At 36.0% G+C, this 23,781-nt stretch overlaps 1 protein-coding gene across 1 annotated transcript in view; it reads right to left on the bottom strand.

Moving 5' to 3' along the window:
• Positions 1-23,781, bottom strand: part of LOC138710641 (uncharacterized) — a 560,146-nt gene that overhangs the window by 315,842 nt on the left and 220,523 nt on the right. The window lies entirely within an intron of this gene.

Genomic DNA, 23,781 nt, shown 5'->3' with positions numbered 1-23,781 from the left:
ACAAAGCTGAAACTAGTCAACTAGGTAACATACAACTGAGTTTTATTTTAAGACATGAAAGTGATTATTATAACTACATACCGGTACCTAAGAAATATCAGTAAATTAATATATAATGTGCATTCAAACATAATAAAACTTAAATGGTATGTTAACTTTCAATTATTATAATTATATCAACTTGTAGCTAGCGATAAGATATGTTTGCACTGGCTTTAAAACAGAAGCGAAAGAGCTGGATTCTTGGAATTTATAATCGTTTTCTTTCCGATGGAAATTTAATTTTCCAGCAGGATAATCACCCCGCGCACACCGCCATAAACGTTCAAAGACGGTACACGGAATAGCATGAAAAAGAGGATGATTGACAAATATCGAGACATCCCACCTCAAAATCAAGATCAGTTCTGGGATCAAGTTCTGGTTACCTGGGAAGATTTCGCTAAGGACCAGAACTATTTCCGCGATCTGGTGGACTCAATGCCCCGATAATTGAATCGCCCCATGCAGAAAGGGCTTCAGTCCATTAGACCTGGTTTTGAGAAAACTAAGGAAAACTGTGTGCACTTTGTATTCCTTTCTGCATAGAACTCTGAGCCTGACGCTTCAGTTTCTGTCTTTCCAAGCATTGGTCTGAATACCTTTCTGCACAGGCTGATGGAACCATCCATAACGATATGATTTCCATCGATATCTCGTTTTTTTCAAAATTTGTGACTGAAGCCCTTTCTGCATGGAGCGATTCAATTCCAGGCAGTGATAGACGCCGGTGGCATGTGGACAATGTATTAGATCCACATGTGTATTTCTTTTATTTTTCTTTAATTTGTTTGTTTATCTTTGTTTTATTTCGGGAAGAAAATTGATCTCTCAAGAGTTTTTTTAAATTCTCCTAGTGGAGCCAGAGTAGCGAAATAATTCGTTCCACTACACAAAATTAAAAAAATGAAGGAAGGTAAGATGTATAAAAATTAGTTACGTTAATAAAAAAAATCCATTGCCGAGAATCGAACACGGGCCCTAGAATGGCAAGCCAACGCGCTACTGACTGCTCCATCGGATATTCGTGACGTAACTAGTGCGACGAAGCACATATAGCTGCTAGGCTTGAAGTCTACGGAGACAGCGCACATATAAACGTACTCGTGTATATATTTTAATGTTCAGTACTAGTTTATGTTTCATTTGGACTGATTTACTGAAGCTTGGTGAAACCGGCCCTTACTCTAAACATTCCTCAAAGAGAAACATAACATGTTATTTTCACAACTTTTGTCTGAACAGCTGTGGTGTTATCCGCCATGTTTAACTGTTTGTTAAATGAGTTAACGGCCTAAAATCCTTCATTTAAAGTTAACAAACGGTTAAGAATCTGTTAAGCCAAACTGGTGTTGAACAAATGGAAAAACTGTATTTAACAAACTGTTGAAGGTTTAACAGTCGTTAAGTGTTCTAACAATACTTGGACAAACCGGTAGTCTTTGCATACATTACGACAGGTTAAAATAATTACTAGAGGTGAGGTAAAACTATCGCTAAAAATATTCCAGGCCATGAAGACCGGGAGGATAAAATTACCTCTGCAGACAACTGGCATTAGTGGCAATGATAATAATAATAATAATAATAATAATAATAATAATAATAATAATAGTAATAATATTAATAATAGTAATAATATTGGTTATATTTAACCTGGCAGAGTTAAGGGGCCTTCTCTAACATTCAATCAGGATGTCTGTCCTACGTCGTTGCCAGTTTTACTCCAGGAAATACTGTGGTATTCTTTCTGTTTGAGGATGAGTGAACCCCAGGGTTATAATGCGGCAGGAAGGAAGAAAATCCATGACCCCATCGGGAATCGAACCCACGATCTTCCAGCTTGCCATGCAACGCCTTATACTGACGCTACCGCGCCACTTCGAAAAATAACTACTACACGTGCAATATATTTCATCTGGGTTCCCAGCAGAATTTAAACCACAGTCGCATTTGTCGCATTTTGCTGCTCGACTTCTAAAAATGCAATAAACTTTGAATGTAAATGTGCAAAAATGCAACAACCACAATGAACCTCAGAAACGATGATAATGGAAAAATTGAAATCAGAGATGTATCTGAACTAATTTGAATTTAAATGAAATGCTAATGGCATGGGCAATGTTCAAAAAGGTATTGAGCAATAGATGTTCAGGAATTGATTTCAAAGAGTTGGTGCAATTCATTTAAGTTAAGTGAACAATTTTTAATTGATTTGTATAATTTCATCGCTTACTGTAAATTGTGAGCGAGGATTTAGTTGCATGAATCTTGTAAAAACTGGAATTAGAAACCGCCTTTCAGTAAAAGAGTTAGCACTCTGCTAACAACAAATCTTGAAGGGCCTACTATAAAGAATTTCAATGTTTAGAGTGCCCATAAAGTCTGCAGTGCTTGGGAAAAGTGACATACGTCAGTTTTCACAAACCTTTTTCGATAATTTATTGACAACTTACGGAACATCTGCTCGCTTGGAAAAAAAAAAAAAATACGTAGGCATTTCTCCCATTACAATAATTCATACAGAAAAAAAATCAAATCGACATAAACCAGTGTAAGTCGTCAATAAATTATCAATAATGGTTTGTGGAAACTGACTTGTGTCACTTTTCCCAAGCACTGCAGAAATAATGTGATGTAAATTCAGCATTAATTGATACATAAGTATATCTAGAGTGTGATAAGATGGATTGAAAGTAATAAAACTCCAAGAAACAAATTACATAAATTTTTGTTTCTGCATAATTTATTAATTTTTATCTTTCTGAACAATTATTTATAATACTGCACAAGCATTTCGCAATTTGAACAAATGTAATTTTTCATTTGTGCATTTTTGCGATAATTGTTTATTTTCTAGCTTAAACCCTTAACAGGGAATGTGTATCCTCAGCGTGGAAAGCCACTGCATTAATACAGAATAGTTCAATACAATGACATAATACAAATCAGAAAGAAGGCGAATTTGAAGACTTTTTAAAGCCCTGCGCCTCTTATCCGTGTGAGAGCTTCCTTTCACGTCGCTGAATTAAAATGAATGAACCGAAAGGCCTTAGTTCCACAACGACGTAAGGCACAAATCTTTAGCTGTTATTTGAACAGAAATGCATCAAACACTAGTGGCTGCGTACCATGCTTTCTCTTCATCGTAACTACACTACATTACTTTTTGCTTCTTACGTCCTTATGGAACTTGGTTCTTCCGCTGAATGCAGTCTTTTGTAACAGTTTTTAGTAGTGCAGAGGCTGGCTTTTTATTCCCAATGCCGTTGCCTCCCCAGCATGTGTTACGCAAGCGGTCCGACGCGATGTGCACGTGTGATGTATACAACATGGAAACTGCACTCTGGACTAAAATAAGATCCCAACACCCGGTACAAATACGGAACCGTGGGACGCGAAGGATTTCCATGCTAGCTTATTCTATTACTTCACTGCTAGACAGCTCATTGATAGAATTAGATCTAAATGTTGTGAGAAATATTTAGAAATCCCGTGGAATGCTTCTAACCTAGCTGGTGGATTTGAAATGGGGGTAAATATTATCATGGGTACGATACTAAGTCATATGAGAAGCTTTTTTTTTTTTTTTTTTTTTTACAGGAGAGGCGAAAAACTAGATCCTTGGAAGCCATCACTGTTATAGATCTACACGCATTTTTTAAACATTCTCGTGGGTCTTAGAAACATTTTTTTAGTCTCAAAATGTGATTAAAATTAATATTCAGGTCGCAATTTAAGTTTAAAAAAAAAGTGAAATTGTCCATCTCTGAAACTAAGTCATGGAGTTGTCTGTTTTTCAAACCAAAAGAAGTTTCCTCGCTTCCTTTTGAGGAACTTCTTTGACGTGAACTTCTATAATCTTATTGAAATAACGATGTAACATAATTTTACAAAGAAAATTTACGAAAACAGTAAGTGTTATTCATTCACAAACCGATTATATAAACAATCAACCATGTTGGATTCGAGATGCGTGACGGGAAAATGTGGTACGAATGTGGGCTTCTCATTGATTACTGAAGGAATTGTCCTAATTTGAAACCAAGCCACTGTGGAGTTGTCTACATTTTGATTATAAAGCACATAATTAAGTGCTATTTTCGCTTTGTTCTCTCTGTTTTTAACCTAAACAGTTCCAGAATCGCATTCAGCATACAAAATTCTATAAGAAACAATCGATATCTCGAAATAGAAAAAAAATGAAGTTGTCTGACTTTGGTACTATGCTGCTCCTCATATTATGACTAAGGGTAAGTCTGCCATAAATTTCTCATTAAATACATTTTATTATCGACATTTTTGTAAGGAAACTGAAGTCAGAAGTTGCCAAATAGGATATTATTTTACTTGGTTATTTAACTACGCTGTATCAACTATGAGATTACTTAGCGTCAATGGGATTGGTGATAGCGAGATGGTAATTGGCGAGATGAGGCCGAGGATTCGCCATAAATTACCTGACATTCGCATTACGGTTGGGGAAACCCTCGGAAAAACCCCAACTATGTAATCAGCCCAAGCGGGGATTGAACCCGCGCCCGAGCGCTACTCCGGATCGACAGCCAAGCGCCTTAGCCAACTGAGCTACGCCACTGATTGAAAAGTGTATTAATAAGGGAGTTAACAAAACAAAGTACTGCCTTTAAATAATATTTACTCGTATCAATTTATGCCATTTGACAGTAGGCCGTACTTTGCACTTAGCGTTTTATTTAGCCTTTCATTCATAGTTCATTCATCTTTGCTGATTTCAGAATCAAATTGCAAACATTTATACAAATCAAAACAATAATTTCGACATGTATTTATGAAGCAAAGATCAGTTAGAGGAATTGATTTTTACATTATGAAATAGAATTTGATTAAAATACGGAACTTTTCACCGTCCCCATAAAATTTACGGGGACGACGGACACCTAGGCCAAGAAAGGAACTGTTCCCTTTTTTTTCCGGGACGTATAGAAGGGGGGAAAAGGCTAATTGGGATTTTCCGGTCTCTAATTGGGCCCAAAACTCTGTATAAATATTTAACCCTTCTGGTGAATTTCGGTGAAGTCCGGAGGGCCTAATTAGTCAAATTCACTCTCCTCACCTCGATGTTGACCCTTCCCGGGACCTTTTAAGATGCGAACGAGAGAGTGGTGTGCAAAAAGCAACTGGAAGCTACCGCATTTATCTTCCTCCTCCCAAAAAAACTGCAAATATGGCATGATGAGTCATTCCAACAATGAGTCAAAGTCAAGAGAGGAGAACAAATAGGAGGAAGTCGAATAGGAAGAGGAATCGCCTACCCTGTTCAACATCTACATGGAGGATTTAGTGAAGAATATTGTTTTCAGAACATGGGAAAAATGATAGTAGGAGGAAGAAGAATAAAGTGCATAAGATTTGCTGATATTATAGTGTTGTTAACAGAAGCATAAAAGGATTACCTGATAGGATTTTTTCCTAGGTTTATCCCAACCGTAAGGCAAATATCAGGTAATCTATGGCGATCCTCAGCCTCATCCCGCCAAATATCATCTCGGTATCACCAATTCCAGCGACGCTAAATAAGCTTGAAGTTGACATTGCGTCGTTAAATAACAAAGTAAAAAAAAAGATCATACGAAGAAATAGGGGCAATAAACTTAAATGTAATTTGTAACTTCATAAAAAAGCAATGTAATTACAAGACATTATACCAAAATTTTAACAGTTTAACATCATTAAGTAATTGTAAGGAGATAAAAACATCATGGCAACAGGAAGAACACGTAATAAACAGCACAAAAGAGAGAATAAGCTTGGCTTGGAAGAGATTAGGAATATGGACACTGAGAAACAAGAGGACTAATGTTGGAAAGGATATCTGTCCCCTATTCTGCAAGAAAAAAGGTGCGATCCAAGTAGTAACTTATTAGTATGTCCTGAAGCAGACAATGTGTACCCTATATAGTCTATAAAATAATATGTAGCTCGCTTCATGCAAGTCATTTAAGAAATAGATCAATTCTTGTTGGTAGTGAAGATAAAATGGGAAACAAAGGTTAAGGCCTAGTGTTTTTGATGTTTTGTGTATTTTAGGTTCTAGTTACAGTAATACTGATACTGTTGTTGTTGATGTTGTCAACTGTTCGAAGACAGATCTGAATTTCACAAGTGATATGAGGCAATTAGGCCAAGAGATAATGTAGTAGGGTGGCCAGTTCCTTTCCCCCCTCCATTGGATACATCTCCCACTAGCTACATATTACACTAGTCAGACTTCAGATGCATACAAGCAATTGTTCTTCCTCTGTCATATATCGTCAAGTGAGATGTACAACTCATGCATTTTGTCAAGACACTCACGATGTGCACTACGGGAACAACGTTTCTGTGGAGGGGGTAAAAGTAGAAGGAAGGTCGGGCGTGTGTCTACCGAGTTCAAGGCAAAAACTAACCCATTCCCCTATAATTCGTAAGTAGACGCATCCGATCTCGTGCGCAGCTCTGTAGGAAGAGTGGGGGAGTGTCTTGACAAAATGCATGCGCTGTAATGCCTGATAATGTACTGTGCATATCAGCCAGAATCTCAATCAGAGGACATAGGCCTATTGTCACTGAATATTATATAGATAGATTTTTTAATAAATGAATAAAGGTTTTTTTTTTTTTTTGGTAGTTGAGGTTTATGGTTATAGATGATATTATCTGTAGTTTCTGTAGCAAGCAGTGTATAATGTCTTACAGGATATTGGGGACTGGTTACACCAGGACCAACCGTAAGGCTTGTGACTTGACACTTAATTGTAATATGTAGAAATAAGGCAAATCTGTAAAAATGTAATGTAGCATGTCTGGTTTACAGAAACAATGTTGAATGAAATAAATATTCTATTCCATTACTTCACTGAACCGTTATGTTATGATGTTCAAAACAAATAAAAACTATCTTTCAAAATGTGCATTTTCTATTGATTTAGCTAATAACACGAATGTTTGTCACACATATAACCCTGCAATTTTTATTTGAACAGAACCTCAAAATAAATCTTTCGACAGACCACAATCTTGTTGGTGTTACACTCTCAAAAATACCCCAGAAATGACGCACCATCCTATTCCATGACGAATGAGTCTGCATGACACATCCTTCAGTGGTTTACATTGAGAGATTAATGTACTCCATGACCATTGTATCGAGTTTCATTATTTTTGTCCACTAGCTGAAATAGAATGTTACAAGAATTTTAAAATACAAATTGTCGAATTCGTAAGGAAACCGAAAAACACACATACAAAGTAGGCCTATAAACTTAAAATAGTAAGACACGCACAAATATTAGGGTAAACATTGGTAATTTCGTGGCAGTGGTTATTTCGTGATACTTTTTCTTTGCTCTTTCGTGAACTAACCAATGGTGTTACGAGATTCAAATTTCCGCCAAGGGATTGCTAATGTTGTCCAGTTTCCAGAAACATACAGCTACGCTTTGTGTGACTATTGTAGCTGCTACAGTGAGCGTTTATGTTTGGAGAGAGCAAGTTAGCGTCGACTTCTCAGGCGTACAATTTTTGTGGATGTTTGTAATTACATTACAGGCTTATTATTAAAGGTAAGCATATGATATATGGTACAAAGATTTATTATATCTTAATGAAATTTTAGGAAATGTTTTTGGAATTTTAGATACAGCTGTAGTCGCCATATAGGTTTAGCTATACTGATAGAAATCTTAGCTGTTTGAGGCGAAATTTTGTTGAGTATTAAGCCTTATATTTTATACTATTTTAAAAATTGTATTACAATACGAATTTTAGAAATCTGAAGATAAGATGCGATAACAAAAAAGAAAATGGGTTCAGTGTAGCTTCTGTTTGATTTGTTATCATGCTAAGTGTCAATGATAAGTGCTAGATGACTTACTTGCAAGAACTGTGACAGAAGATGAAACATGGCTCCACCATTTTCGACCGGAGATAGAGGCAAACAATGGATTGGCATCATGCAAATTCACCAAAGAAATAGAAATTCAAAAGTGCACCTTCGGCAGGAAAAGTTATGGCTACTGTGTTTTTCGATTCAGAAGAACTCTTGCTTATGGACATCATGCCACACGGAATCACCATTAATTCTGACGTGTATGTGGCAACTCTCAAGAAACTTCAAGATCGACTGAGTCGTGTTCGACGACATCGGGAGAAGCAGAAAGTTCTGCTATTGCACGACAACGCACAGCCATATGTCAGTCACAAGACCACAGACCAGATCAGAAAATTCGGATAGACAACACTGAAACAACCCCCTTACAGTCCTGAACTGACACCGTACGATTACCATCTCTTTGGTAAACTGAAGGATTCCTTCGCGGAACAAGGTTACAAGATGACTCCCTTGTGCACGCTTCTAAAGAGTGGCTCAGACGTGTTTGTCCAGACTTTTACCGTGCTGGTCTACAGGCCCTCGTTCCTAGGTTACATAAGGCAGGTGAAAGGGACGGAGATTACGTGGAAAAGTGACATTTTGTTCCTAAAGGATGTATCTACATTCTGTGAAAATAGCAAATCTGTAGGATAAAAATATAATTTTTAAACAAATGTTATGCATTATTTTTGGAGTTACCCTAGTAATATAGGCTATAGTAAAGTCCGTAATAAAAGTGTTCACCCTTTCAAGGCAAAAAAGATGTCTTCTCAATTTCAATTTTTATTTTGATTTCATTCTTATTATGTGTTGATGTGTATTTTTATGTTTTCTTGCTATGGATATTAGACGGCATTACTATATTTGAAGTCTTGTAACAATAAATGAGAATTTCATTAGACTTTAATGAATTGTTACACAATTCTTCTATCTCTCACGAAATTATCAATGTAATATTACGAAATTACCAAGGTTATCACGAAATAACCAACCTTTTAGCTAAAGCTGTAAAAGTGGTTTTTAGCACTTGTTCAAGAACTTGTCCTATCTTTTATGTGTCCAGATTTGTACAGCAAATTATCGTCTTTTAGATGAAAAAATCGGAATAAGGATATTTTTACACATTTTCATTTTAAATTAATTTTCATGAAATTATCACGAAATTACCTACGTTTACCCTATATTCTATGTAATAAATAGATTTAGAATTAAAATAAAAAATAATTCAAAATGAAAACTGCTCACTAACACCAGTTCCCGTAAAAATGGTGGGTGGTGGTGGTGGTGGTGGTGGTGGTGGTGGTGGTGGTGGTGGTGGTGGTGGCGGTGGTGAAGAGTCCGAACCATTCGTTACGAATTACTACTCACATGTCTGATTTGTCACACATTACATTTCCGTCACAGGATTATATGTGATATACACTTTCGTAATGTTACCATGGTTCTTATTTTTCTGCTATCGCAAAATATTTCGATGATTTTTATATTTATTTTATAAGTATCGCAAAACATGTCCATGGTTGTTATTTTTATAGTATCGCAAAACATTTCCATGGTTTTTATTTTTATAGTGCCGCAAAACATTTCCATGATTTTTATTTTTATAGTGCCGCAAAATATTATCATGGTTTTTATTTTTCTAGTATCGCAAAACATTTCCAGTCTTTATTTTTCTAGTATTGCAAAACATTTCCAGGGTTCTTATTTTTCAGGTATTGCAAAATATTTTTCATTGGTTTTTATTTTTCTAGTATCGCAAAACATTTCCATGGTTTTTATTTTTCAGGTATTGTAAAACATTTCCATGGTTTTTATTTTTCTAGTATCGCAAAACATTTCATGGTTTTTGTTTTTCTGGTATTGCAAAATATTTCCAGGGTCTTATTTTTCAAGTATTGTAAAACATTTCCATGGTTTTTATTTTTATAGTACCGTCAAACATTTCCATGGGTTTTACTTTTATGGCAAAATATTTCCATGGTTTTTATTTCCCTATTGTCGCAAACATTTTCATGGTTTTTATTTTTGTTTCACTGGTATCTCTAAACATTTCCATGACTTTTATTTTTATAGTAGGCTCGCAAAACATTCCCATGGTTTTATTTTTATGGTATCGCAAAACATTTCCATGGTTTTTATTTTTACAGTATCGCGAAACATTCGCACGGTTTTCATTTTTATTATCGCAAAACATTTCCATGGTTGACCTTTTTCTACTTCAACTTTTCTAACAAGTAGGCCTAAGGTACAAATTACTACAGATTTGGTATAGAACAACGAAAGCTCAATAAGTCCGCAGAGTTAGCTTTGTGGTAGCGTGTCTGCCTCCAGACTCCGAATTGGATTCGATTCCCGGCGGGGTCAGAAATTTTCCTATAAAATCGCTAGATTGTGCATCATTGGGTTAAATTCTAAATCTCTCCGCAGTGCATATGAAGAGAAGGCATATTATGTCCTCTTGATAGTGATTCGTCCGACGGACGGAGACGTTAAGTCTGGCGGCCCACTTCATGTTATTCGACATTAGTAGGCTGTGTCGGCACTGGGTTTCCCCTTCACCCTTCCTCACTAGAGTTGAACGATCAAGAGAGCAAGACTAACAGCGCCCGCAAAGGCGAAAACTCGCACGACAATGTTGTATACGTCGCGTCATTGACGTAAAGACTGCTTGTGAGTGTTTCAAGAATCGGGACTTCGGGAGTGATCAACTCTCGAACGTCAAGCAGCCTTGAATCGCCACAGTTGTTTATATCAGACTGAACTTTTATCTATTTCGGCAATTATTATAGGCCTATATGTATAAACAATCAAGTAGCCTATTTGAAACATCATCTCTACCTTTCAGTGTATAATAATCCGTTCCCCAATCTTTAATTTAATTACTAGGCCCTTATTAAAAGGCTAGGAATTTTCTTTTCGTATGTTTGAGATCAAGTGTGCAATATAAAGTAAAAAAGCATCAACGCTTTATTTAATGTTATGTTTTATGTTTCTTAGAAACGCAAATTTATTTAAGAATTGTTTTTTATTCTATTTATATAACCATAGGTAATATCATGCAATAGAACCAGAACATTTTGCTAACTAAGATACTGTTCTGTTTTGTCTTTTTGTCTCAATTAAACATTTCTAATGATATTTATTTAAATAATATATTTATTCAAAATTACGAAATTTTTCCACGCCGACCAAATGCTATTTCGAGAATTATGAGTGAGACTCAAAGAGCACGAGAGTTACGAGGCGAGACTCGAAAGGCAAATGCAGCGAACATAGCGAGCGAGAGCGGCAGTTAGTTTTGTTCATCTCTAATCCTCACCCATTCCCTGCATTACACTTACGCATACGCTTACTCTACTACACGACATAACTCTCCACAGATACACATCATGCATAGTGTTACCCGCTTACTTAAAAATGGGTCACAGTCCTGCCATCTGTCCGCAATATGCAGAACCCGAATCACGCAAGTTAAGTAGATAGACATTAGACACACACGCGCGCGCGCGCGCAAAACTCTTTACCTCGAGCTCTGACCCGTATAGTTACAGAAATATTTATCCTTACACAGTGTTACACCTACCTCAGAAGCTCTCTATATAGTTACAAAATATATATATATATATATATATATATATATATATATATTATTTTTAAGAATAGGCCTATGGAAATAAAATGTCCCGATGTTACTTATAAAATTTATTCTCCGTGCATTATATTAATATTTAACTAAATTTTCTCATCAGAAGTAATTGCTAAATTACTAAAATTTGGTTTAAGAGACAATTATTTGCTTTCAGTCATCTGATGATTCATTTATTTTGTATAACGGGGGCAAAATCAGAGAAGCAGCAAAGCACTGCGAAGATCGTGTGGACATCTTGCAGTGTTCAGCATCATTCGACAGTGACAGGAACAAAGGCTCCAAGAAAGACCGCGGATGTTACGTCAGATGCGGTGACCAAGTTTCTATATTGGTGATCGCACTGCAAAACGTCCGACAGTCCGAAACAAGCAATGAACACTCCTCACCAAGGAAAATAGAATTTCCTTGCTCCCCACTTTGTCAGTTGCGCTCTCGTTATTACCGTGTATAAAACATCAGCCCCAAGTACCAGGAGCAGAAAACAATGACAAGGTAAAAAATTACAGAAACGAACTTTGTGCTCAAACAGATAGGCGCCAGATGTCTACCATTACTGCTGTAACGTTAAAACACACAAGCGAATTTATGAGACGAGAGACAGATCGCTAACTTCCAAGAGAAAAAAAATTGTCGTAACGATGTACAGAGTGTCTGGACTCAGGCCGTTCATAAATTTTACTGTTTTAGGCATCACGCACAACACAACTAGAGGTGACACTTTTCGTCGTTGAAATTCTCTAACTCGCAGCGCTTGTATTTTAGTTTTAATAACGATTGAAAATAGCTGAAATAATAAATAGACATAAATGGGTTAACTGATTATCAATCAGTGAAAGGAAGTTTATGCCCTAAAAACATGAAGAATATGTATGCATTTATGCCATAAAATAGATAAATATGCTACAAAATATGCATTATCAGTCTGAGATTATTTTAACAGAATAATAGGTATAGGTAACTTACGTTTAGTCTATGGATTTTGAAGTGCTTGCCTCATTGCTAAATGCTCCATTTATGCTGTTACAGTTCACAACTAAGCAGTGATGTATATTTTCTGTTGTCATTCTTCGCCTGTTGTCTCTCAGCATAGCTTTGTAGCGCAAAAAAACTTCGTTCTACGTCACAAGAAGTAAGAGAGGCTTGCACAAAAGCTGTGAGCTGTTCTATAGAAAATTTTGTTGGTTTTTGGGGTGTTATTCCTTCGAGAATATCTTGAATTTCTTTAAGTTGATAATAGCTAGGGTTTTTGGAAACAATATTTGCTGTTTTCTAGTTCACTTGATCTCCTACATTTCCTGGAACTGATGTTAAACTGGATATTGTTCTATCGAAATCTGCTAAAGACTGCAGTAAAGGAATACCAATTGCTAACTTGAGAGGCTCCCTATGAGGGCGTCATCGTTACGTTCAAAATTCATAAACATAAATTAGTCGTGTTTACGAGGTTACACACTTTTAAAAATGAGGAAAAGACAAATAAACATACATAATATGCAGTTTCTCTTCATAAATGTTAAAATATGATGCTTTTATAAATAAAGGCCAAATATGCACTTTTCTGCACAATAAAAGTAATATTATTCTATTCAGAAATTTGTGATTCATGTAGATATCTTTCAGCATATTCACACAACGATAGAGAACAAATATGCAAATGCATGAACTTCCTTTCCCTACTGATTAATATACTGATTCATACGATGCGTTTGTGTAAGGAAACAATTTTTAATACGCTGATCTCTCAAGGTAGTTAATGGCTCTCAGAGTAATGGGTTCCATGAAGGGTTTGCTCTCCGGTTCTTCTTTTCGTACTCTTTAATGTCGAACTCCGATAGCAGGTGATATATAGCCTAAATACACACATTTATTTTGTGTTACATTATCAAAGCATTTGAAAGAACCTTAACATTTACAAGAGAGAATTCATCATTTATGCTGAGTCAAATTTCTATTTGTATGTAAAATTTAATGAATATTTCAAATATGTAAAATTTAATATAGGGTGTCCTTTAAAAAAGTATTATTTTTGCCACACCCTGTACATGAATCAATATTTTTGTGAGACCACAGCCATAAGTTTTAGTTAAGTATCTCCAACAACTTTTGTTTTTTGGAATTTTTTCATAAAATGAATATATAAAGAGTTATTAGCAATATTCCATACTTAATTAACACACTGTATATTCCGGATGGACACTATTTAAATTCGTCATTTACCCAAAGGAAAGAGATCAATATGAAGGCCTAACAAAAGATGGTTTGAGACAGACCAGTAGCGGCCTAACACTGGACGGGAAAAGGAAAGTATTTTTCTTTACACTTAATATAATGAGGAAGTATCCAGCTAAAAAAAAATATATAAAAATCTAACAAAATCAAAACTCCTATGAACTGATAGAAGTCATTTGAAATTATGAGGAGAAAAAAAATTGTACGACTTGAATTTGGTCTTTCGATCTTGCGATTCGCTACTACAAAATACAGGGTGTTTCAAAAGCGATATATGAAAAATTGTAAGATGAAAATTACACACACAGATATACGTAAAAAGTCTCAATCAACACGAATTCGCAAATAAGCCGTTTGCGAGGTGGCGCAGATGTTCTGTTAAGATTCCTACTGCATGCGAGAAACTCCCGTTTTCTATGAGGTGTTGATGTACCCTTCTGTGGGTAAAAACTTCTGGTACAGGCGTCCAGCCTCCAGTGCAGGTCGTTGGTTTTTCCATACATTAAGTGCGTACTCGAATTCTCTTTCTTACCACAACCTCTTTTCATTGTGACGTTCTTCATCCAAGAGTACTACGTAAAACTATCCTTTGACAGGTATCGTGCATGCCATTTATTCACTCTCAGATCACTGTAAAAGGGTAAAAGGAAGAAATCATTCGTATAAAGATAAAAGTCAATAGTCTACCGTTATGGAATAACTGTTAGCATGCCTGAACATGAAACGAGCGTACCCGTGTTCAAATCCTGATTGGGACAAGTTACCTGATTGAGGTTTTTTCCGGGGTTTTCCCTCAACCCATTAAGAGCAAAGGCTGGGTAACTTTCGGTACTGGACCCTGGGCTCATTTCGCTGGCATTATCACTTTCATCTCATTCAGACGCTAGATACTGTAGCAGTTGAAAAAGCGTCGTAAAATAATCGGTTAACATATCTATAAAGGATATGCCGTGCTAGCCCGTTGGCCTTCCATCCAGGCGACCCGGGTATCGTTCCCGGTCAAGTCTGGGTGAAATTTGTGGACAAAACAGACCTTGCAGGCAGTTTTTCTCGGGGTACTCCCGTCTCCCTTTTTCATTCCACCAACACACTCCACTTCCCCCCCATTCTATCTGTAATTTGTAATAGTAAAACTAGGCTAGATATAGTATGCGTTTCCGATGATCACTGTTCTAAGGCTTGTAGTTCCAGGCTCTGTGTTCGAGCTAATCAGTAGGTGATGGGACCTTACCCGCAGGACTCAGGAAGGATGGCCTGCCTGTCAGCGTGAGATTCAAGAATGCCGCCCAGGCCATCCGTCGGACTTAGACGATCATCGCATATATGACATACAATGGGCGTAATCGGCCGGATCCATCCTGGATCCAGCTCACATGAAATCAATCAATGGAGGATAACAGGAGACATTTTGCATTGTCTTACCAATAACTCATTTGCGTACCCATGTCGACAGACTTTTTTGCTCAGTGTGTAATTTGCAACCTTAAATTTTTCACCATTACTTCTGAAACACCCCGATGTTGAAAATGTGTACGGCGATATTTCTTACTATGCAGGTGTACTTCGTTGTGTTTGCCGCGCAGTTCTGGGCTAATTTTCGCTGTGAATGGAACATGTGTTTCGACATTCCGCTGAAACGATCCGCTGGCCGTTCCTACAGTTATTTTAGTTAAATGGACACTCGAACGCTCAAACCAGTGCCAAACACAATTATCACGGCTGCAGTCCAAATCCCTGTCGGCCTGCTGACCACAGGCTGTGAACCGCAGTTGGAATGGAAGTTTTCCACTCAGTGGTGGGTCGCGTTCCGTAATAATCAATTACTGGCCCGCTACAGTAGCTGTACAAACGTTACGCCCCGCGTGGAACAAGGATCTTAACGAACGATTAATCACAGCGGCATTGGAATACTACGGGCTAATAGTAATGACGTCTTGAGTCTGCGGAATAATGCAAGTCTTCCGTGACCGACGTTCGAATTGGAAATCTCAATGGAGCTCTGACATAATTATTGATGCTAGGCAAGACTGTCCAACTGGCGCCTTTCCGTCACTAGGTGCGTGTTCTAACAAACAGCTGCTTTGGCAAATGAGTCCCAATTGCTAGTCATAACTGCACAGCCTAACAATATATATTTGTTCAATATTTAAGTTCACTTATGATGCACAAAATTTCAGAACATTTCGACGTTCGCCCTACTATCGTCTGCACATGAACAGAAGAGGGATGGGATTGGTACCCTACTCCTTGGGAACGCAACAAGCAGCAAACTATACTTTACTAACTCATCTTAAGCATCGCCAGCAAGGTACCAAGTATCATGAATAGAGCCCGGATGTTTAAGCATTTTGGTTAAAATAGGCAGGCATATAGGCACTAAAAATAGTAAAAATAGGCAGTGAAATAGGCATTTATTATTCATGGAAACAGGCAAAAAAAAATAGACAAATACTTAATAAACTATCCCATACGGTACTCACTTTCCTTGGTTACACGTCACAACAAGATGCTTTTTTAAGTTGTCAACTATCATAGTGAGCCGCCTGTCAGAGAGAACGTTTTTCACGGTGGAAAAATATCTTTCTACTTCTATTGAAATGATTGGAGCAAACTTAACCCTGGGATGGTAACGTGAGGATCCACCAGACCCCCATATACCTATTTCCTGGAATAGCTCAGCCGAATGGACAGTTTTATTTTATTTTATTTTTTTTATTTTTTTTATTTTATTTATTATTTTTTTTTTGTAGACCAACATGTTTTCTTTTTTCAATTCTATTAGTGTAAGCATATTGGTTCTATGTAATATTAAAGAATGTATTACATTTCTTCCATATTTCAGTCTTGAAACTTGAATATAATAAGGGGGTCTAATGACACCACACGTTACCATTTATGTTAGGAAATTTCATGTTACCATTCCAGGGTTAAAACAACTTATTTCAGAAGGACTGTCTCTACTTTCTTTCAGAGATCGGGAAAAACCGACTGTGTATTGTCTCAAAAAGAGGGGTGTGAGAAGGGATTAGAGACTTCAAAATATGCGTGACTTGTGCGTGCAAGTGACAACAGTAACGGGACCTGGAGACTTGCTTTTAATACTTTCCTCATCCTCTTTCTTTCGCTGGTAAACCCCGAAGTCACCTGAGCACTGAGGGTTATACTGTTCAAACATCTTTGTTAAGTGACATAAAAGATGGAATCGGTAGGAGAGAAAAATTTACGACTTCTTGGAAACATATGTTGTATTGCTGGAGAATAACATTCTCAGCAAATATTTGTGAGGTGAATATATATTTTTAATTTGTACCGTTCTTTTTTGTTTTTTTTTATATAATTTATGTGCGGTTTATTTTAAATGCATTAAATATAGAAAATGTACAATAACGACGTAAAAAGGCTAAAAAAGGCATTTAACTTTAAAATAGGGAACGGGAGCTAAAATAGGCAAAAAAGACAAAATAAAAATTGGATATATCGTTTTCAATGCGTGGAAACGTGTTTATCTCTAATAGGTCTTTCATACATACACTCAGTATAAAAAAGGCATTTTGCCTAACATCCGGGCTCTAATTATGAATAACAAGGCATTGCTTTATCTCTCATTCATACTTTTTTTTTCTTTTTTTTTTTTTGTCTCTGACATATTTCACCTTCTCGTTTTTCGTCGCAAGAAATGGATAAAAATAATGTAATACTTGTACAACGCTTTCTTACAACATTAATAAATATCGCTAATTAGATTATTCATATATCCGTTCAGTTATTTATTTATTTATTTATTCATTCATTCATTCCATTATTTACTTATTCATTTATTCATCCAATTAGTTACATATTTATTCCTTCATTCATCCAATTACTTCCTGGAAGGCGTTTCTGAAGAATTGTCTCTCTTATTCCTTCATTCATCCAATTACATATTTATTCCTTCATCCATTTAATTACTCATTAATTCATTCATTCAATTACTAATTTATTTATTAATCTATCCAATTAGTAATTTATTTATTCACACATCCAATTAGTAATTTATTTATTCATACATCCAATTAGTAACTTATTTATTCATTGATTGAACTAATTAGTAATTTATCCATTCATTCTTTCATTAATTCATTCATTCATTTTGAAATAATTCCATATATCTCTCTATAAGTTGTTAGGTTAATGCGGATACCCATGAATTAAATATTTCATATTCTCACCGCTGCCGCATGCCTGGCCTGAGTTTGATCTCGTAGAATTTTTCCCCTCCCTGATTTTTGTACCTGAAGTAAATTCATACGGATGTGCAGGTGCCTGTTCCTATATTTATGGCTATTTAAACTGTTTTAAATACCTGTGTGATAAATTACTCTCACTCAGTTATGATAAAGTCAAGTCTGGAATTTTTGTAGGCCCCCCAGATACGCAAATTAATGTTAGACAATTACTTTGACGCTATCATGTGTGATTCAGAAAAAAATGCTTGGGATAACTTCAAAATGATTGTAAATAATATCTTAGGCAACTATAAAGACTCCAATTACAAAGAAATGGTTGAAACTATGTTGGATAACTTCAGAACCTTCGGCTACACTATGAGTGTTGAAGTTCATTTTCTACATTCGCATCTCAATTATTTTCCAGAGAACTTAGGCGCTTTTAGTGAGGAACATGGTGAAAGGTTTCATCAGAATATCAAAGACATGGAAACTAGATACCAAGGAAAGCGGAGTGTGAATATGATGGATGATTGCTGCTGGATGCTTAAGAGAGACAATTCTTCAGAAGCACCTTCCAGAAAGTCAAGGAAACGGAAATTTCAAGGGAAGTGAGATGCACATATGGCCAAAGTAAGGTTACATAAGTGTAAATGTTCTAATTTTGTCACAAACTCTGATTTACAGTATATAACAAACATGAACGCGATATATTTGCCTGTAAAAATATTGATTTTAGATATTTTGGTTTTCTGTGATTTGTGAAAAATTCTGATGTGATGGGGCTATTTGGAGGTCAGTTTCGAATTCGGCATAAAAACTGTTAAGAATCAGTTATCAGAAAAAAATCATCGGAAAAAAGTATTAAAATTCAGCACGGTGTTGTTATTATTATTATTATTATTATTATTATTATTATTATTATTAATGTAAGCATAAGGAGCACGTCAGTCTTTCGCCATCACTCAGACGGAAGCATACCAGTGTAAGCAATTGGTTATAAATCTGAATATGACGTTAAGAAACCCGATTTCTATGGTTACAGTTGAAATTGAAAATTTTCTCGATTTACTTGAATATTTCTCGTTTGAGTTTTCCATTCTGCCCTCCGGTAATGACTTGGCCTGATTTGGATGCTGTGCGATGGAGATAGAAGCTGCAGCAACAGCGAAGGCAATGGATGGTGCAGCATTGCTTGCGAGAGATGTATCGAGATGGCAATGACAACTGAGCGTCTGACGTTTACATAAAAAGGACAGAAATACGAGAGTTGCGAACATTCCAATAAAAGCCAACGTTTCTCATTTCAACAGTACGCAAGCCCGCTCGATTTCACGTTATGAGAATTATCAACGCACACGTCAGCGTGACCTAAATTCTCCGCAGCGGATCCATATGGTGAGCATCGGAACGCAACGCTTTCAGAGAAATCCGACTTGTCTATTTTGTGGACGCAATCTGCTTTCAAAGAACACACCGCCGAGCGCAAAAACTTCGTGTTACGCGTGAGAACGCATAATAATAATAATAATAATAATAATAATAATAATAATAATAATAATAATAATAATAATGATGATGATGATGTAAAGAGCAAGGTCGACCAGCCGACTACTAACCTCAGGCCCGCATGTCTCAGCAGAGGCCTACATTCCAAGATCATTCTACCAGTACGAAGGTAACGTGTAGTCAGAACAATGAATCCCTCCCTCCGCCGTTATAACTCGTTTTCGAGACAGAATTTTGCTACCTATTATAGACTGTAGAGCAGGAGTGGGCAGAAATCAATTTGCACCGAATCCATAGTGAACTCAAGCCAGATAACATTCAGTTCATTAACCGCAAAACTGAAGGTGGGGGTGAAGTCCTAACTGTTTTTCGTTTGCAGTGATGGATTAATATTACAGTGAACGTCCGAGAGAGTACAACGTTAATTTCCCGCTCTACTACACTGGCGATCAAAATTAAGCAACAAATATATAAGGCACAAAAACGGATATAATTCATTCGAAGTAAATCAACATAGGCAGTATAACATTGCACTCTAGCGAACTGTTATTTATTACATACAATCAGAAGTTTACTGTAGTTTGTTGAATTGCTATTTGAATTTCCCCTTGCGCAAACATAAATAATACAAAACAGAAGTAGGAAAATTAATCGTCTTGATCTGAACCTTTGGCTATACGTTCAAAATGTGGAATAATGTCTGTAACAGCTATACGCAGCTGTGCCGAAAGATTATCATCTGAAAGAGAGGATGTTGCTTCCGATTTAGCAGGGTTCATAGGATGCATGATAATATGTATCATAATGCCGTTTAATGTTGGCTCGAAGAAAGTCTTTTAACACTTTATTACAAATTAGGCATTTTACACTCTCATCATCTTTTTTACAACAGAAGAACTCTTTCTCTCATTCCACCAGAAATCTCCATTTTTTGGAGGTGGAAGGTTTAGACACAGTCATGCTCCACCACTGCTGCTGCTTGTTTGTACACACGTAAACTGAGTAATGCTACCAATGGAAGGAGGTATGCTCTGCGGACAGTATATGGTAAAGGTTGGTAATATTGTGATAGTCATTTTTGAGAATTTATTACAATTTTACTGAGCGAGAGGAAGATCGATGTTTTGCGTCAACGTATTAAGGGAATGTTCATGGACAAGTTTCTGCACAAAACCGGTCTTTCTCTCGCTCATTAAAATTGTAATAAATTCTCAAAAAGAATTATCGCAATATTTATCGTATCATAATATTGGCGACCTTTACCCTATCTACACCGCTTCAGGGTAGGGAATCATAGGGATTCAGGAATCCTCCCTTTACCCAGGAATGCTGTACAGCATTCGGAGTTTAGAAAATACAGACATTTCCCGTCTTAGTAATATAACTAAAATAAGTTATTTACGTATACAAAATAACAGAAGTAAATCTAAATATTGTAACTAAGCATTGCTTCAAATAGCCTATAAACACCTTATATTGCTTACAAATAGAATTATACAGTAGTTTGTTGTATTTCCAATAACCGAATAAATGGAACATATTTACTTCTGTTGTTTTATATGAGTTAGAAAATACGTAAATAACTTATTTTACTTATATTGCCAAGAGGGATTGGATATCCTCTAAGGAGTCGTCTTTATACTTAACACTCTAAAGCAGTGATGTCAATTGATGCCCATAGGAGCAAGAGCGCGCTTTAGAGCTCAGGAGAGCCTGAGCGCTTTACATCGGAAAGGAAAGAGACAGATGAAAGAGGTAGTATATGCCGCTTGGTCGAGCTATGTTCAGGGATGGCCAGCACTGATTCAATAGATAAAGGGAAGAGAACTTATTAAAACTGTATCCATGTTAATTTTTAGATTTGTCTGGAAGTATAAGTGAATTATAAGAATGTAAGTTTTAATGTTAATGCTCATTTTTCACAAGTTTGATTTTTTTTGTTCAAAAGAAATATTTTCTCAACTTTCTTTATAGAAAAGTGAAATTTTCAGATATAGGCCTATTTATTTAGTAGCCTTACAGAAAGGTTTCGTAAATTTAATATACCGTAAATACAGTACGTATTACTGAAGATAGTGTATTGAAAATTTTGAAAATATTCGCATGGAAATTGTTTGTAAGGAAATTAATTAACAAAGCAACTACTGTTACATCATAAGCAAAAGATATGTGCCCATGTGTTGTAAAAATGTCAGGTCTATAGATTCAGCACATTTCGAGAAAATAATTTAATATTCTGATGATAGGAAGTTGCTCACCAATATCACCTAAAAGCATAATGCAATAAGAGTTTTATTATGGAATATTAGTTACACTTAAAACACATACAGCACCTAGATAACTTTGCTTTGTACTGTAATATTGTTTTGATTAGTTTATTGATTATTTTATAGGGCTAAAGGTATCATCAATATCAATTCCAACTTGTTATGCCATACTCAATCTCTTTTTTTTTGGGATATCACTTTCTTTACGAATGATGTGTTTCATCCATTTAATACAGTATAGTTGTACTACTACGGAATTTATGTGAATATTCCTTCTTATCTCTTTATTATGTTATTAACATTTAAAATACAACTGTAATATTAAGAAATTGGTATTAGTACTTTTGTTTTACAGACAATATAGATAATATCAAACAGAAAGAAGCCATATAAAAATATCGACATAAAATTTCACGTTCCGTTTGAAGTTTGTGCACTACTGTTTTTCTTAATCCAACAGGCTGCTTATTCATATACACAACCCGTCCTCTTTCCATACTTAGCGCTTGATGCCCGCGCACGACGTCAAGGTCAGAAAAATGCGCTTGCTTGGACATCACTGCTCTAAAGCCTAGCTCCTCAGATTCATTACGCTGCAGAGTGGGCATACTGGCCGAAATTTCTTGTGAAATTCTTTCCCCGTGAGGACTCGAAGCAGAGTTCATTCTGTAATACGATTCCAAGCATGATGCCTTAAAACAGTGTTCCTCACATTACTTTACTGCAGCTCCCTACCCTAAGTAGAATACAGAACATAGCAATGTTAAACTTGATATCAATTTAAAAATAACAATGAAACTATGTTTTTATTTAACGCAAAATAGTAGGATGTTTTAAATTTTCAAACAACCGCTTAAAAGTTATTATTATTATTATTATTATTATTATTATTATTATTATTATTATTACTTGGTCACACATTCAATGTAATGTGTGTGTTATATGTCGTATGTATATATTTTATGTATTTGTATATGACTATAATATGTATGATTAAATAAAGCCCTAATATACTTTCGGGTAAAACAAGATTGAATAAACTTGGAAATTCAATAGTAGTAGTAATAATAATAATAATAATAATAATAATAATAATAATAATAATAATAATAATAATAATAATAATACTACTTCGTTATTAAACGTCTCTGTCAAGTACTGGATTATTTGACGTCGATGGAATTGGTGATAGCGAGATGGTATTTGGCGAGATGAGGCCGATGATTCGCCATAGATTACTTGAAATTCGCCTTATGGTTGGGAAAATCTCGGAAAAGACCCATCCAGGTAATCAGCCCAAGCGGGAATCGAACCCACGCCCAAGCGCAGCTCGAGATCAACAAACGCGCTACCTCCTGAGATTCGCCGGTAGATTATTATTATTATTATTATTATTATTATTATTATTATTATTATTATTATTATTGTCATCATGATCAGAATTTTAATGATCCAAAAGTTCTTAAACATGCTCATTAAACAGTCTGATTTTAAATTTAAAAATATATATTAACCATAGGCGCGCACGCACGCACGCGCACGCGCACGCGCACACACACACACACACACACACACACACACACACACACGTTTGTTAAATTAAAACTTTTTCTCCCAATGGCAGGACCAGCAACCCCGACTCTACGAGGTTGCTCACAGAGTCACTCGTGCCTAGAACCGCACATCACAAGCGAACATTCTCATGGGGGCAGATAAAAAAATATTTTGTTTTTCTTCCACCATGTTAATAATGTCAAAACAAGTGCTTATACAAATTTTGACCTCTCGAGCGCAATTACGAGAGCCGTCTAGAAAGTACGTTTCCCTGGCGCTACTCACAGAAAGTAAACATTATTTCATGGAGAATTTTATTGGAACAGATACAGCAATAGTTAATTGTTGATATATTTTTCAACATATCCCCCACCGAAATTGAGACATTTGTCACACCATGGAATCAACTTTTGCATCCCTGTGTCGTAGAAGTCTGCC

Source organism: Periplaneta americana, chromosome 12 (genome assembly GCF_040183065.1).
Source record: "Periplaneta americana isolate PAMFEO1 chromosome 12, P.americana_PAMFEO1_priV1, whole genome shotgun sequence".
Classification (NCBI taxonomy): domain Eukaryota; kingdom Metazoa; phylum Arthropoda; class Insecta; order Blattodea; family Blattidae; genus Periplaneta; species Periplaneta americana.
The sequence above is the reverse complement of the archived record's forward strand: the minus strand, read 5'-3'. Positions and strand labels throughout refer to the sequence as shown.